The sequence below is a fragment of the Aplysia californica genome, unplaced genomic scaffold (genome assembly GCF_000002075.1).
Source record: "Aplysia californica isolate F4 #8 unplaced genomic scaffold, AplCal3.0 scaffold00064, whole genome shotgun sequence".
NCBI lineage: Eukaryota > Metazoa > Mollusca > Gastropoda > Aplysiida > Aplysiidae > Aplysia > Aplysia californica.
In genome coordinates, this window is record NW_004797334.1 from 1,692,302 (window position 1) to 1,708,693 (window position 16,392).

Consider the following 16,392-nt stretch of genomic DNA (forward strand, 5'->3'; position numbering starts at 1 on the left):
AGGTCTAAAAAGAATTACTATTTTTAATTATGTGTACTTGATGTTGTCCTTGAGATTCTAACCAAAACATATTTAAATAATGACCAAAAAAAAGAAACTAGCTGGAAGGAACAGTCCTGAAAATGTAGAACGATTGTATTTTAGCAAGTGATCAAACACACAAACAAACAAACAAACAAACAAACAGGACAAGAAAAACAGTAACATAAAAACAACTCCCCAAAACATGAACAAAGAGGTCAAAAGTCATGAAGAACCAAACTTCATCAAATACACGGGGAAAAAACCCAACAAATGACAGGAAAAGGTAACAATAACAGTAATTAACTGACATTTTGGCATAAATATCGTACACAAAAGCAGAGTCAATGGAGTCAACAGCTTGAAGATGTATATTATTATAGATCACATGATTATCGTAATCAGGAATAGAGTAACTGTTGATATTATACAGTCGAACACCCGTTGTAAATAGGACCTGTTGGTAAGTGAGTAAATTCGCAAAAAAGAGTATTGCGATACCAAACATGAGTACATCGTCAAGCGTGTCCAAAAAAACAAACAAAAACAAAATGGAAATGAAATGTTTTTGCCTTAAAAAGTAAAGGCAGGCATTTCATGTACCAAACAAATTAATTAGCAGACAAGTGGAAGACTTGTAATAAAATATTTACAAACATAGAAACAAAGGAGAACAATCAACAGAAATGTTATTTTGTTGAAATGGTCAAAGGGTACAGCAACTAATTGTTGTCACAAAACATTCGTCAATTGAGTCATTCCGTGAAGAAAAAGAAACTGCAGTGACACCCGTAATGCGGAGATCATAGGCTTTTTGTTGTAGGCAACCTTCTCCTAAGTAAATTGATAAATAATTTAATAAATAATTAAACAACTGAATAAATAAATAAATAAGTGAATAAATAAATACATGAAGAAAGAAAGAAAGAAAGAAAGAAAGAAAGAAAGAAAGAAAAAGAAAACAAATAAATAAATAACTAAATAAATCTAAGATAAAATAAAAGAAAAATGAAAAAGAAAAATAATAATAAATATATAAATATATAAATATACAAATAAAATGTATTTTAATAAAGAAAATAAAAGCTTTTTCAGTGCCTCGAATTTTGTTTCCCTCTGTAGATCATGATCCCTGCATTATACAATGTGTGTCACTGCAGTGCACTCTTCACGGAATAGCTCAATAGCATTTCTTTGTGTAGTTCATCAAAGTACCCCATGAGTACAGCGGGAAGCAATTTAATGCTGCAAGTAACGAGTTGAAAGAAATTAAAATGAATTGTCAATAACATTTGGGTCAGAGCTATAGAAAGGAGCACTGAAACGATAACGGTCATGTAGTGCTGGGCAAATTGCAAAATACAAAGACAGAAATTATAAGAAAAGATAAAAATAGAAAACCAAAAGAACCAACTGACCGTGGAACCATCAAAACGCCATCTTTTCAAGAGGAAGGAACTGCTAAAATCAAACTGGGGTGAGGGAAAGGCGGCAAGGGGAAAGGGAGGGGAGGGGTAGGTAGGTAAGATTAAGAAACATTTTAGCTACTGAGAATGAAAGACAAACCTGTCATGCTATCTGAGAATGAGTAATTCAAAGTGGGTGAGTTAGATGAGAGCAGAGTGACACACGGTGTTCTAATACAAAATGTGCCACGAGGCGTTGGAATCAGGCGCTCGTCAATTTTTGGGCGTGAGGAGTTATTGGTATCATCTAAAAACTGATTTGTTTGCCTTGCCTCCAATGAAATAAATATCCATCTATCTGGAATAGAACTCAAGTTATGTGTAATTGAAGGAAGTGAAGTTGCCTGGTTTCAGTGGTGAAATTAGTGAGAAAATGACGGCCAAAATTTGGTAAAACTAAGAAGTAAAGGGTCCTTGAAAACAGAAAAATGTTTTTCAATGTTAATCAATGTTTTTCAGTAAAATTCACATGGAAATTTATTTTTATATGGACGTAAAAGAGGTTGAGCCAAAAAAAAAATTTTTAATCGGATAAAAATTTCCAAACTGGTGGAGAAATGCCTATGTCCCCGATTTCTGTATTTTGACGAGCGCCTGATTTCTCCACGCTGCCTCACAAATACCAGTTGAAGGGAGAACACTCACACTCGAAATACGACAGGAAACCACGAACAAGAATCACACCAACGTTCCAGTCTTCAATAATGTGCACGTGAGAAGCAAAAACCAAATTTGGTCAGCAAAAGAAAATTCCTTTTTGTGGAATTTTGAGATTCGTAAACACAAAACAAGCAAAGAAAAAAAAAACTTGCACCAGAAACGGCACTTGAAAAAATAATTACTAAGCAAACAGTCAAATAAATACATGCCATCAAAATGAACAAAACTTGAATAAAGTAAATATGAAACAAAACTAACAATCCACTCTTAATTGTACGTGCCTAACAAACGTAAAGAACAGAAATACCCGAGACAGACGGAAGCAATACCTAATCATAAAGTGCTTTTAGGAAAGAAAAAAACGAACACTTTACTAACAGAAACTGCATACGCCATGGATGTTATCCCCATCGACACAATTTAGATCAGTTAGGAGGCGGGCTTCCGACAGTGTCTCTCAGGGCCAAACCTGACAGACTGAGAGAGAGAGAGAGAGAGAGAGAGAGAGAGAGAGAGAGAGAGAGAGAGAGAGAGAGAGAAACAGAGAGAAAGAGAGAAAGAAAGAGAGAGAGAGAGAGAGAGAGAGAGAGAGAGAGAGAGAGAGAGATACAAAACATTCTATAAGACATACAGAGATACCGGCACTTATAATTATGACCTTCTTGTTTTGCAAGTGCCGTAAAATTCTTACTGAAACACCAATATTTTCAATAACCATTTTTCGCGAATGTCTTCCCAGTCCTCACCGAAATATTAAACGACTCAAATAAGAAAAATCTCTAGTCGTGGAAATTAAACAGTAGAAACAGTTCGTTTGAATTAAAAAAACAACAAACAAAGACCACTAGCAAAACAGCTGCAATGACAGAATACTGCTTACTGCCAAATCTAAACTAACTACAGGCATTATCAGATTATTATGTAAGCACATTGCATCGCAAAGGAATAGTTCATATCTATTAGGATTTATATATATAACAATAAACATGTATTTTTTGGTAAATAAAAAGTATCACCCTGGGCAGAAATATGTACAAGGAGAAATATCAAAACAAATCTAGATACAGAATAATTTGGTATTTTACAGAAGTTATCACAATCGACTGGAATTGCCATAAAATTATACAGCAGAGTTTGAGAGCCAGCCTAGCAGAAGTGACAATACATACAAACGAATCTCATGTTCAAGATGAACTGAGAACAATTTTAAAAACTCAATAACAACAACAAAACATGACAAAACACAAGCCGTTGTCTGATTGACAAAAAAGACACAATACATTCAGAAAAAAACCAAACGTAATCCCAGAGTGTGAATGACCTGGAACATTTCTGTCAATATATTATGACATGAGGGTCATGTGCTTTTTCCCCTGTCAAATGCCGTCTCATCTGAATAAAAATGGACATGATTATACTTATAGTGAGATCGGGAATTTGGGAAAACATCGTGATTGATCGTCAAAGCCAGCCCCAGAACAGGACAGAGGATAAAAATGTAAGGTTTACATGAGATAGGAACAAAGCAACAAAGATAATGAAATGGCCTGTGTGAATTTAATACAAATGTGAATATTTACTCCTACAAATGGTAGAACACACATAAGCGCGTTCGCACACACATACTCACTTACACAATCACGTACTTATAAGTGCACATTCACACACACGCATTATAAACACTAACTCCACCTACCCCTTCTTTCTCTTTCTTTCTCTCTCTCTCTCTCTCTCTCTCTCTCTATTACGAACTCACTAACTTAGACATACCCACATTGAGGTCCCTATTTATAGCTCCAGTACTCACAAACTTCCACCCCTTTCCTCGTAGATCCACATACTTTTTTTTCACTATTTCACAACTAACTCACGCATAAAAATTTTTATTTTTGACTCACATATGTCTTTGACCCCTCCTGCCCACCCAGCAGCAATGGGTACCTGACTTCGAGTTGTGAAAGTAAAGGCGGCGTGGAAAGGAACTGGCCACCCAACCACAATATTCCGAAGGCCCAGGAAGTTGTCTCACTAAGGCAATCCCCAATGTCCGGATCGGATGCGGGAACAACTTTACTTTTTTACGTCTTTATCCCCCCCCCCCCTTTTTCAATGTCACTCCTGACTACATTCGCTAGTTTCAACCCCTCCTCCCCCCAACCCTTCTCTTTCTTTCAGTCCCGCTCTTCCGTTCTCATAGGGATGGTTGCTCCTTAAACTGAATCGGGGGGGGGGGGGGGGGGGGGGGGGCTCTCGTGGCCTAGAGGTTAAGATGTTTTCCTCTCATTCAAAAGTCCGGGTTCGAATCAAGGTAGCGACGGAAAATTTTTCTTCTCTAAATTTGTCTCCTTTCATCTCCTTTCCTGCCGATTTCTAGCATTGTTCTGCCGTTTGCTTCCGTCTCCACTTTCTGCCCCAACCTTTTAACCTCCTTTACGCCCTCCTCTGGGCTCCCGACTCTTTCTGCAGTCTTTCTACTGTTACTCTTTGGCTTCTTCTTACTGATGTCATTCAGTCACACCCCTGATCTTCTGGTAGGAAAGATCTACACCTAGCTTTCTCGGACAAGGGTGAAAAATCTTGGACGGCCTTTGTGCAAGTTGAGCACGTTAATGATCCCTTGGTGCTTTAAAATGGACAGGAGCAGGCTTAGGCCGCCACCCCTGCAAAATTCAAAATTTCCCACCAACTAAAAAAGTTTAATGTGTTCCGAGCGCTCATATGACCTTATGCAGTTGCGAGTGCCGTAAAACACTTACCAAACAAATAAAAAACACCAAAAAAAACCAAACTTGATCTACAGATTCTTTCAGAGTAAGTCGACTTGCCCTGCTGCATGCAAGTTTTGTCCGAAATGATGAAAACTGTTGTTCAAGGTTTCGGTCATATCTTTGCTGTGGAAGCAATCCACTTAAGTCTATATTTTGAGATTTTTAAAATTTTTCCATCCCCCCAAACTCTCTATCAATGAAACACCTTCCAACATCACCAAAAAGGCAGTTTCACCCTTTTCGTACGCCCTGTGGTCCTTTTGTACCCCCAAAGTTGTATTCTTCACATTTTAGAATATTTTTAGTGCGAAGATCTCTTGTAAACTTTCAGTATTTCTCAAAAAAATCATTTTCGCAGACTGCTATGCAAAGCGTACGGATCGGATTAACGAGTAAATTTCCTGTTTAGAAAGTGGTGGCACAGAGTTCCCCGCGTCGTATGGATACGATAGTAAAACACGATGTACGGATAGGGTGAATGTTCTGACCAAAGCTTATAATTTTCTAGTTTCCATAATTCCTGATGGGACAAAACAACAAAGAAAAACTAGTTGGGTTTTTTTTGTCTGTGGTGTGAAAAGTACCCTCAGGGACTTATGTAGATTGTTTGCGTACACCGACGATATTATTGGAATCAAAAGCACCAGAAAAAAAGACCAGCTCTTTGCTTTTGTTTTGGTAAGTGTTTTACGGCGTTCGCAACTGCATACGGTCACATGAGCGCACCGACCAGCTCTGTATTTTTCCAATAAAGTGTACATCTAAGTCAATATACAGGCTTTTCGGAGTTACACAACGGGTCACTTGTTGTCTAGTACATCACCTCGAGCCTATGAGTATGTATTCAGGGATAGAAACATCAACCACAAACCGCAGCTTACACCGAAGCAATAAGAAACCGAAAATGCAAACTCATCAACCGTAAAACAACTAACTCAAAATGATTTTCTCCCCCACAGATGCAATTTCCTTCGTTACTAGTGTCAGTGAACTGTTTAGGGGGACTCGTAAATAAGATGTGGCTTAGAATGAAAATCGATAAAGCGAGTAAAGGAAACTAATATACATAATAATATTATCATTTGAAAAGGTACACTGACAGGACAGCAGGAGACTGTATAAGTCGGTGAGAACACTCACATCAGAAGTAAAGGAGAACACAGCAAACACATCACCCGATATAGAGGTAAACAATGGCACACTATACAACTGGCCATGCGAACTCTAACTATTCACTGTAAAAAAAAGAAACAACAACAAAAAACAACAACAAAAAACAACACAATGACCAGCAAATTATAATATGGTTCTGATCTCTGCTGTTTATACATTTCAGGTCACGTGAAGGCTGACATTTTCAATAATACTTTCTCCACAAGCTTCACATCTCTCTGGCGCAGTCCTTAGCCTCTCGCAGACATATGAACTTATAAACAGTCGCTTTTAAGCACAAGGGGACTATCCCGAAAAATGCTTTTCTGAGAAAATTGAAGGTAACGTTTTTGGACCCTTGTTCAGTTTCTTAAAAAGACAAAGGGAGTTTTCTCTATAACCAAACAAATGTGAGGTGTGCTGACAAAATGAGTTACTTCTCGGATTTTAGGCCGATGGAAATAGATGCGTCAAATGTATAGGTGGAGTTTTTACAATGTAGTACATGTATGGAATGATAAAAGACATGTAAAACTTGAAGAGAATGGGATTGGTTTAGAATTTACAAATATGTCCCTTGTGTCAATTTTTAGTTAATATCTCCATTTTTGATTGCGAGAAGTAACTGATTTTGTCAGCACGCCTCACAAATATACACACCAATGAAACCAAACTTCTTCTATAGGCCCACTTTTGGTGTAGGTCTAGAATTCTGGAAACCCCCGAAATCTGGGATAGCCCCCTTGTCCTTAAAAGCGACAAAATAATTGTTACGACGCGTTGGAATCAGGCGCTCGTCAATATTTGGGCACGTGCAGTTATTGGCATCAGTTTAAAACTTGCTTTGGATGGAAAAATGCCAATCTACCTTGAATAGAAGTAGAGATATTTGCTTTTGAATGAGGTGAGGGCCGTCTGGTTTCAGAGGTAAAATTAAAGAGAAAATGGCCGCCAAAGTTCGATAACTTTCAAAGCTTGAGAGGTCTCGGAAACTGAAAATCTGCAATTTCTGTGCCTTAACTCAGCGTTTAAAAAAATTAAAATCAACACAGAAATGTGTTGTTAAAACAAGAATTTAAGAAGAATTTTCCAACTGGCAGAAAAATGCTGGTTTCTTTGATTTAAGTATTTTGACGACCGCCTGATTTCATCACGATGCCATAAATTCTCCGGTCGTCTCATTACGGTCAGGTGCACACGCCACCCTGCCCTTTTTGCTCGTAATTGGTTCGAAATAATCAAATTGTACGCTATATTGTGCTCCAGATTTAAGTCAGAATGCCACAGTTTCTGGATATTATAATTCCATTCTATGGATAGGACAAGATAACCCGCCATTCAATCAGTGACTTTGCGAACGAACACCAACCTGAACGAAACGTACAGACATTGGGTCAACGCTAGAAAAGCATCTCATATTATGTGTGTCCACTTGTCACTGTCGTACGCATGTTAACCCTGTCCGTACGTCGTGTTTTACCATCGTATCAGTAAGATGTGGGGAACTCTGTGCCACCACTTTCCAAAGGAAAATTTACTCATTAATCCGACCCGTTCGCTTGGCATAGAAGTCTGTCAAAATGATTTTGTGAGAAATACTGAAAGTATCAAAGAGATGTTCGTACTAGAAGTATTCTAAGATGGGAAAAATACAACACCTGAGCTACAAAAAATGCCCCCAGGGCATACGGATTGGGTTAATGAACACAACGGACAATCCGCTAAGACAGAGACAGTCGCAATTTGTCTGTACACACGGAGAAATAAAGAGAAGAGCAGAAAGGAAAGCCATGCAAAACTGCAAGGCCATAACACTTGGAGTGGAGGTAGGAACTTAATATTAATAATAATCTACAAAAAAACCCACAAAAAAACAATAACAATTATGATACTACTAATAACAAGAATACTAATATAATCATAATATAATGATAATAACAATAACAATAATATTAATAATAATAATAATAATAACAAAAATAGGCCTAATAATAAAACAAAAAATAATAATAATAATACTAATAATAATAATCATAATAAAAATAGTAATAATGATTTTGATAGTGATAATGGTAAATTATAACATTTACTATAATAATAATAAGAAGAAGAAGAAGAAGAAGAAGAAGAAGAAGAAGAAGAAGAAGAAGAAGAAGAAGAAGAAGAAGAAGAAAAAGAAGAAGAAGAAGAAGAAGAAGAAGAATGAGAAGAAGAAGAAGAAGAAGAAGAAGAAGAATAGTAGTATAGACACTACCACTACTACTGCTGTTGCTACTGCTGCTGCTGCTGCTGCTGGTGTTGCTGCTGCAGATGATGATGATGATGATGATGTTGATGATTTTATGTTGAGTTCGTGTCTCTGGGAAAAATGACACAAAAAACATTCAGCTCAAAGATGGGATACAACGGTAGGAGAACATCAAAAAAAAACTTTACTATGCCTCCCCAATCTCCATCCTTCCTTTGCCCCCCCCCCCCAAACCACCCCATCAACCTCTACCCCCCCCCCCCCAAAAAAACCCCCCCAAAAAACAAACATCAAAAACAAACAAAAACGACCAACCACAAAAAAACAACAAATAAATAAAATGAAATAATATAGATACAATTTAACGGAAAACAACAACAAAAAACAACAACGAAAAAACGCAAGCAAAGCCAAAAAGACCCAAATAACAACAACAAAAATATTCGTCATCCAAAAGCACAAATAGATAAAGGCCACTAAGGAAGAACTGAATTCCTAAAGGCCGTCGAAAAATCGAAAGTGATAATTCCACGGCACATAAATTCAGCCAATCAGAACATCCTGACTATTTATAATCAAGCCTATAATCTCTTTTCCATTAGGAACGCATTATTATACAATTTAAGATACCTGTGTGTTTAGTTAACAATGTTTATCCTTTGCTATCATTTTGTGCATGATGGACAATGATGAAATTATGTTTTGTGTGATTGTAACGAGAGTGAGAGATGCACAATTTATTTTGTGCAAGCAAATGGAGAGAAGACTGGGTTTGTTTTTTTCAATAGTAGGGTGCCCATTTGCGGATGGGATCGGGTCGGGTCGGGTAGGGATGATCACCCGACTCGTCGCCTGAAAACAAACACAATTCTTGCATTGATACACTTCAAGCAGAGCCTATACCGTCGAAATATCAATTCCGATCTTTAGACTCAAGACGGCATACCGTATAGGTATCACTTCCGATGTTCAGACAGCATGCCGTGGAAATATCAACTACTATTTTCAGACGGCATGCCGTCGAAATATCGCTACCCATTCATAAAGGCTGAGTCCGCTCAGTAGAATGGAGAGACAGATTGGATTCCCATACAAAGTTACTCAGTGAGTTGAAAAGACTGACAGACGGACACATGCTTAGACGGATAGACAGACAGACAAATGCTTAGATGGACAGACGGACACATGCTTAGATGGACAGGCAGACAAATGCTCAAATGGACAGACAGACAGACAAACAGACAACAAATGCTCAGATGGACAGACAGACAGACGGACAAATGCTTTGATGGACAGGCAGACGGGCAATTGCTTAGGTGAACAGACAGACGAACAAGAAGATAGACTAACAGACAAAAGATTGGCAGCTAGTTTAATGGATATATGTCTAGTAGGTAGGAACGATATGGGGCGACCAAGTGGAAACGGGGCAAAGGGAAAGGGGGAGGGGGAGAGAAAAATTAATAATATAAGCAATCTGGGAGATAGTGTGGGGGAGAACAATAACAAGACAAAAAGTCGTGGGAAAAATCAAAGAAGGCTTTACACCATTTGGGGTTACAGAGGGGGGGGGGAGCATTTACAGAGGATGTCAGTATGCCTTCGGAGAAGATAATGTTCAAATTGCACTGTCGTCGTTTCGTGTTGCAAAGGACCAGGCCTGCGTCTCGCTTCCAGTACACGAGAAGCCTTCTTCCCACAAAGGCAGGCAAAGTGCGATAAGCTCTTCTCGTCTTATATTTTTTTGCCCACGTCAGCGATGTGACCGGCGATCAAATAACGGCTATGATTGCCAGACTGGAAGAGCGTATTATTATTAAGCTTCTCCCATTGTGCGCTGCTCGTGCAGGTTTTGGGGGAAATGCTCCTGAGAAAGAAAGACACTGTTTGAACTTGTTCATACAGGTGAATGCTTTTGTAGGAGTGCAAGCCGCCGCTCCAGTTTCGCCTTTTCCTTTAGGGCCACCTCCAGCCTCCTGTTGAGTTCGATCTCGGAAGATTTCCACAGCACAAGAAGCTCCTCTTTCGTCACCGAGTCCAGGCAGAACGGGTTGGGCGAGGCTTCAGCTTGAGCCGAGTCCACCGCCGAGCACAGGTGATCCTGGTAGGAGCGGGTTTTGTGAAGCATAGAGCGGGCCAAACTTATGTTGCTAGTTTTGGGGAGTAAGGCCTTATTGCTATAGATGTCACAGGCTAGGGCCTCTGCTAGATTGTGCTTGTCGTCGCGAAAAGTCTTGAGCAGCTTCGAGTGATCGGAAAAGACGCTTGGCGTGTGTTTGACAGGTAAAAACGCACTGTCATCGTCGTCTTCGTCGTTGTCGTCGTCTTCATCATCCTCATCATCATCATCATCATCATCATCATCGTCATCGTTGCTGTCACATATATCTTTCCTTCGATTCACCTCGTCGTTCTCGTCATCGCTGCCCTCGTAGTCGAAGCCCTCCGAGTGGAGAATGTTGGAAGTAACCTGAACCAGATTGCCATTGGGAATTGAATCCGAGAATCGGACGCGATTCAAGGTCGAGTTTGCAACCGTGAGAGGTATTTGGTGATTAGGTCTATGGTAGGAGTGGGAACGCTGAGGGATTTCGTTGACGAACGTGGCAGAGGGGAGAGAACTGCCCGAGTGGAGCCGTTGATGGGAGGAGGACGCGTTGTTGGGCGGGGAGTCAGCGGCGCGCATGGGCGAGGAGGCCGTGTGGTCAATGGAGAAACTGCGATGTCTGCTGGGGCCGGTGGGCGATGTGTGGAGGGACGGGCAGGGGCTGCTTGCTGAGACCTCCAGCTCCGGTGAGGAGGACGCGGCGTTCTGTCTCGTGTAGCGCTGGCGTCGGCGGTGGCGAGGCTGCTTGCTAGAACGTCTCGTCGACGGGGAGGGCATTGATGATGACAACGACGATGAGGCCACCGCCTCCGCGGGACGTGACGAGGACCCCCCGATGGAAGTCATAGATTTAGCGCTCTCCACCGCCACCAACCCTGCAGCGGTCGCCGGAGAGAGAGAGGAGTAGGACGGCGGCGCGAACACGAACGTTCTGGGAGGCTGCAAGCTGTGGAGACTCCGATCTGAAGCCGCGCGGCTGCCACCAAGAAGACTGTCTACGGACTCCGCTGACGAAGATTCGTCGCTGCTGCCTCCACCTCCACCTCCACCTACACCTCCATTAAATCCTCCACAACCCCTACCACCACCACCACCACCAAAACCACCACCATCACCACCACCACCAACACTGAAGGTCCTGCCTCGCGTCTCGTCCTCTAAGGCAACCCTCAAACCCTTTGACGTACTCCCCGCGCTGGCCCGGCGCTCAGTAGTTGTCGTGTCGTCTGTCGGGTTGTCCAACCTAAGACTGGAGGCGCCCAGCTCCACATTCACGGTCAGCTGTTTGGGTAAATGGAAGCCGCAAGAAAACCCAGCCCGCCTCTCTGTCTATGTCATTGTGAAGGCTGTATACATTGGGACATCTGGTGGGTTCCGGGGGAAAACAAAAAAAATGGGGGGTTTTTTTTTAGGCGGGGGGGTTGGGGGGGTTTTTTGTTTGTTGTTTGGTTTGGGGGGGGGGGGGGGTTGTATTAGCTAATGTCAAATACGTACAACCTGTAAGGTCACAAGAAGAAAGCAAAAAAAAAAAAAAATTTGGGGTATAAACTAACGTCTAAATATGCACAACCTGCAAGTTCACATGAAGGAAAAAAAAAAGAAAGTTTTTATTTTGGTAAACGCTAATGTCAAATAGACACAACCCACAAAGCAAACTCCGTTTTGTTCTGTTCAAATCAGTAATTAAATCTGATAGTTTTAAATTGTATTTATTTTACTGTTTTGAATTTTTTTAAAGTGGTTAAACCCATACCATAAAGGTGCAAGAGCGGTGCTTAACTCAGGAAAAACCAACGTTGTAGTGAGGCAGTTGTCGAACCTGATCTGCCACAGGAAAGTAAAATGTTACAGCAAGATGTTATAACCGTGGCCGTGTACAAATGGTCGCTTTTAAGCACAAGGGGGCTATCCCGAAAAATGCTGATTTGAGAAAATCGAAGGTTAAGTTTTTGCCCCTTGTTCAGTTTCTTTAAAAGACAGGAGAGTTTTCTCCATAACCAAACAAATATACAGGGGGCTATCCCGAAAAATGCCGTTTTGAGAAAATCGAAGGTAAATTTTGTGCCTCTTGTTCAGTTTCTTTAAAAGAAAAGGAAAGTTTTCTCCATAACCAAATAAATATACACACCAATGAAACCAAACTTCTTCTATTGGTAGGGCAATGCCCACTTTTGGTGAAGCTCAAGATTTCTGGAAACCCCGAAATCTGGATTAGCCTGCTTGTCCTTAAAAGAGGTCAAACATCCTTCTTGGCGTGGGTCAAATATGTCCTACCAGCCCACCTTCCAGACAGGGGACCAAGTTCACAGTCTTTGACATGTCGTATAGTGTGCTTAGTAGCGAGTTCAACGCCAACAACAACAACAGCAACCACAATGACAACAGCAACCACAACAACAACAACGCCAACAACAACAACAGCAACCACAATGACAACAGCAACCACAATGACAACAGCAACCACAATGACAACAGCAACCACAACAACAACAACGACGACAACAACAACAGCAGCAATAACAACAAAGTAAAAATATCAACAGTAGCAGCTTCAGCAAAAACAAGATCATGGAAAACAGCATTTCATCAGAAACAACTACAACAACAGCAATAATCACCACCCCAAAACTAATAAAAACAAGAACAGTAACAACTGCACCATTACCACCAATAACAACAACAACAACAACGAAAACAACTACAACAACAACAACAACAACAAAGACAACCACGAGAACAACACAGTTAAAGGAAAAAAACACAACGACAACAAGAGGAGCAACAACAAGAACAACAAAAAGAACAACAATAACAACAACAACAACAACAACAACAACAACAACAACAACAACAACAACAATGGCAACAACAACAATGACAACAACATTAACAAAAGCTACAGCAATATAAGAGAAAACAACAACAATAATATGAAACAACAAGACAAGAGCTTACCACTTCGCCTTCTCTACGATATCGTAAAAGTTTCTGTTTATCCGCTTCGTCTTCGCTATATCCGCCAGTCGATTTCTCTGAGGAAAGAGAAGAATGGAGCGTGTATTAAAAGGACAAAGGGAAATGGAAGTTGCCGAGCGTGCTAGAAAAGAATTCATGACCTCGGTGAGAGCAAAAAAACGAAAGAGAGAGAGAGAAAGAGAGAGAGAGAGAGAGAGAGAGAGAGAGAGAGAGAGAGAGAGAGAGAGAGAGATGGACTTCGGAATGACAAGACAATTTTCGCATCTCAAGTCTAGACGCTTGAGACAACAAAGGTGATTGCTATGAGTAACTAAATAGAGGACAAATTCACTTCGCTTTCGATAATTAGTCATCGGTTCCTTTTTCATTCTCTTTTTCTCTTGTTCATTCATTTTTCTCGATTTATAGAATCTTTCTTCCTGCTGCCTTCTTATTACGTGCACAACTGGTCGCTTTTAAGCACAAGGGGGCTATCCTGAAAAAAGCTGTTTTAAGAAAATCATAAGTTAAGTTTTTGACCTTGTTCAGTTTCTTTAAAAGACAATGAGAGTTTTCTCTATAACCAAACAAATATACACACCAGTGAGACCAAACTTCTCCTATAGGTAGGACAAAGCCCACTCTTGGTGTAGGTCTATATTTCTGGAAATCCCCGAAATTTGGGTTAGCCCGCTTGTCCTTAAAAGCGACCATTTTATTCTTCTATTTTTCCATCTTCCACGTTCTGAATTACACCACCGCAGACATAACTGCCTTTGTATTTATACATTTTTCAGATTCATTAATCTTTCCATTGCAAGTTTAAACTCCTCAAATTTTCCGGTTCAGTTTTGGATTATCTGTTGTTTATTTCGCATGCATGCCAGTTAAGCATACTGAAAAAAATTATTTTTAAAAAACACAAAAAAAAACAATTTATGATTCAGAGCAAACTATGACTGCTCTTAGGCAGCTTATTAATCTAAATTTCTTTATCTGCATTCATGAAGATATGTATGTATAAATATCTCAACCAACAGTGAGAAGACATGGCACAACATCAAGAGGCTAGCCCAGGATAGAGAAAGGTGGAACGTGTTTGTCCGTGGCCTATACCCTGGTGCAGGGAGAGAAAGTGTTTGTACGTGGCCTTTACCTTGGCGCAGGGTGAGAAAGGCAATTATTATGATGATCGCACCAAATAAAAAAGGGAATCTCAACATATTATATTTTTGAAAGTCCGTCACTTTGAAGGCCTAAAATTTTCCAACCACTTAACTTTCTAATTAACAGTGATTCAGAATCATGTAAAGTGTGCACAGTTTTATTGAGGAGCCTGAATTCACTGTACTTAAATTTTCAGTTTTTCATTAGTTTCGTTTCGATCTTATCTTGGGAAAGTCCGTCTTCTGAGACGCCATTGTAAACAAGTAATATTCCCGTTCACTAATCGTGCGCACCTTTAAAATTCTGGAGTGTACAACCACGAAAGCGGAAGAGAGAATGAATCTATACATCTCTATATCTAGACTTTTTAACATTTTGCATCTCTCAAGATTGATTGCCCCATTGCAGTAGATGTAAATATAGTAGGCCAATGACTTTCAGTTAATGTTAATGCACCGATCATTCCTTTCATCGAAAGGGGGTCCAGCTAGTTTAAAATAAAACAAGACAATCCGTGCTGGGACCTACCCTGATAGTGCTCTTCTGGAAGAGTCTGGTGAACTCTCTCTTCTTCACAATGCCAAGCATCTCCATGGCTGAGGCGTGTGGCGACACCAGCTCAGCGCTGTTGATGATTCGCTGAAGTCTCTGGAAGACACACACAAACATTGCACATAATATGTGAGGTGTTCTGACAAAATGAACAACTTTTAGTTAGTTTAGTTTTAGTAGAGGTTTTGAATAACCAACTGAATAATGTTATATGAGCGCCTGAATATTAAAGCTGTTACAAGAGAGTAACAAACATAAAAAGATGAAGGGGAGATAAGGACGATGTTTCATAGAAAAGAAGAAGCAAACCATACCAGAGCACCCGCCAACCACCCACAAAAACTTTCCGGATTTTACCTCGATGGGCAAAGTTACATCAAACTTATAGGCTGAATTTGTACAATTTATAGAAGAGGCTTCAGTGGCCTAGTGGTTAGGCTACCGGACCTCTGATCGTGAGATTGAGGGTTCGGGGGTTCGAGCCATAGCTCCATCCGACTTTGTGTCCTTGGGAAAGGCACTTCCCACGAATTTCTCACTTGGCTCGGTCCTTTCGGAGATGGACGTTAAACTCGGATGTCCCGCCTCTTAAATAACCTACTAGTATAGATAGGGGCGTTAAACATATACCACTTCATCATGTCCACAATCTATAGGTATGAAATAACAATGACATGTTAAACTTTTTTTGAAATGACATCAGTTAAAAAATTGCAAATTTGTGACCCCTGTGTTGATTTTGGCCGATATCCACATTCTCGACTGCTAAAAAGTAAGCCATTTTGCCAGAACCACTTTTTAGTTTTAGTAAGAGTTTTACGGCACTTGCAACACAATAAGGTCATATAAGTGCCGAAGATTTGGGGTGTTACAAGAGAGTAACCAACACATAAAAGAAAGAGGGGAGATACAGACGATAGATGTTTGATAAGAAAGAAAGAGCAAACCACACCAGAGCATCCGCCAACCACCCACTCAGCACCTCTGACATATATCAAGGGTTTGTTTTCGGCAGACAACACCATGCATTTTGTTTAACAGATAAAATACATTCTTTGACGAAAAACACAATATTATTATCATAAACCTTGTTTATACATTGAAAATTTAAAGTGCATATCCACTGCGTTTACAACAAATGAAAAACCAACACGTCGCCTTTTATACCCCTCCACAAAACATCGCAAATACAAACACACTGACATACACACGCACCAAAACACACAGATAGACACACATCTATTATCTATCTATCAATATCTCGCTATTTCCTATAATCCATGTATATATATATAT

At 40.1% G+C, this 16,392-nt stretch overlaps 1 long non-coding RNA gene across 1 annotated transcript in view; it reads right to left on the reverse strand.

Moving 5' to 3' along the window:
- Positions 1 to 13,376: 13,376 nt before the first annotated feature.
- The window catches only part of LOC118477320, a 17,840-nt gene continuing 14,824 nt past the window's right edge, over positions 13,377 to 16,392 (reverse strand). Inside the window, exons 2-3 of the long non-coding RNA XR_004858290.1 lie at positions 15,073 to 15,192; positions 13,377 to 13,454 (exon numbers count right to left, since the gene is read on the reverse strand). This is a non-coding gene — a long non-coding RNA (uncharacterized LOC118477320). The remainder of the gene's footprint in view (positions 13,455 to 15,072; positions 15,193 to 16,392) is intronic.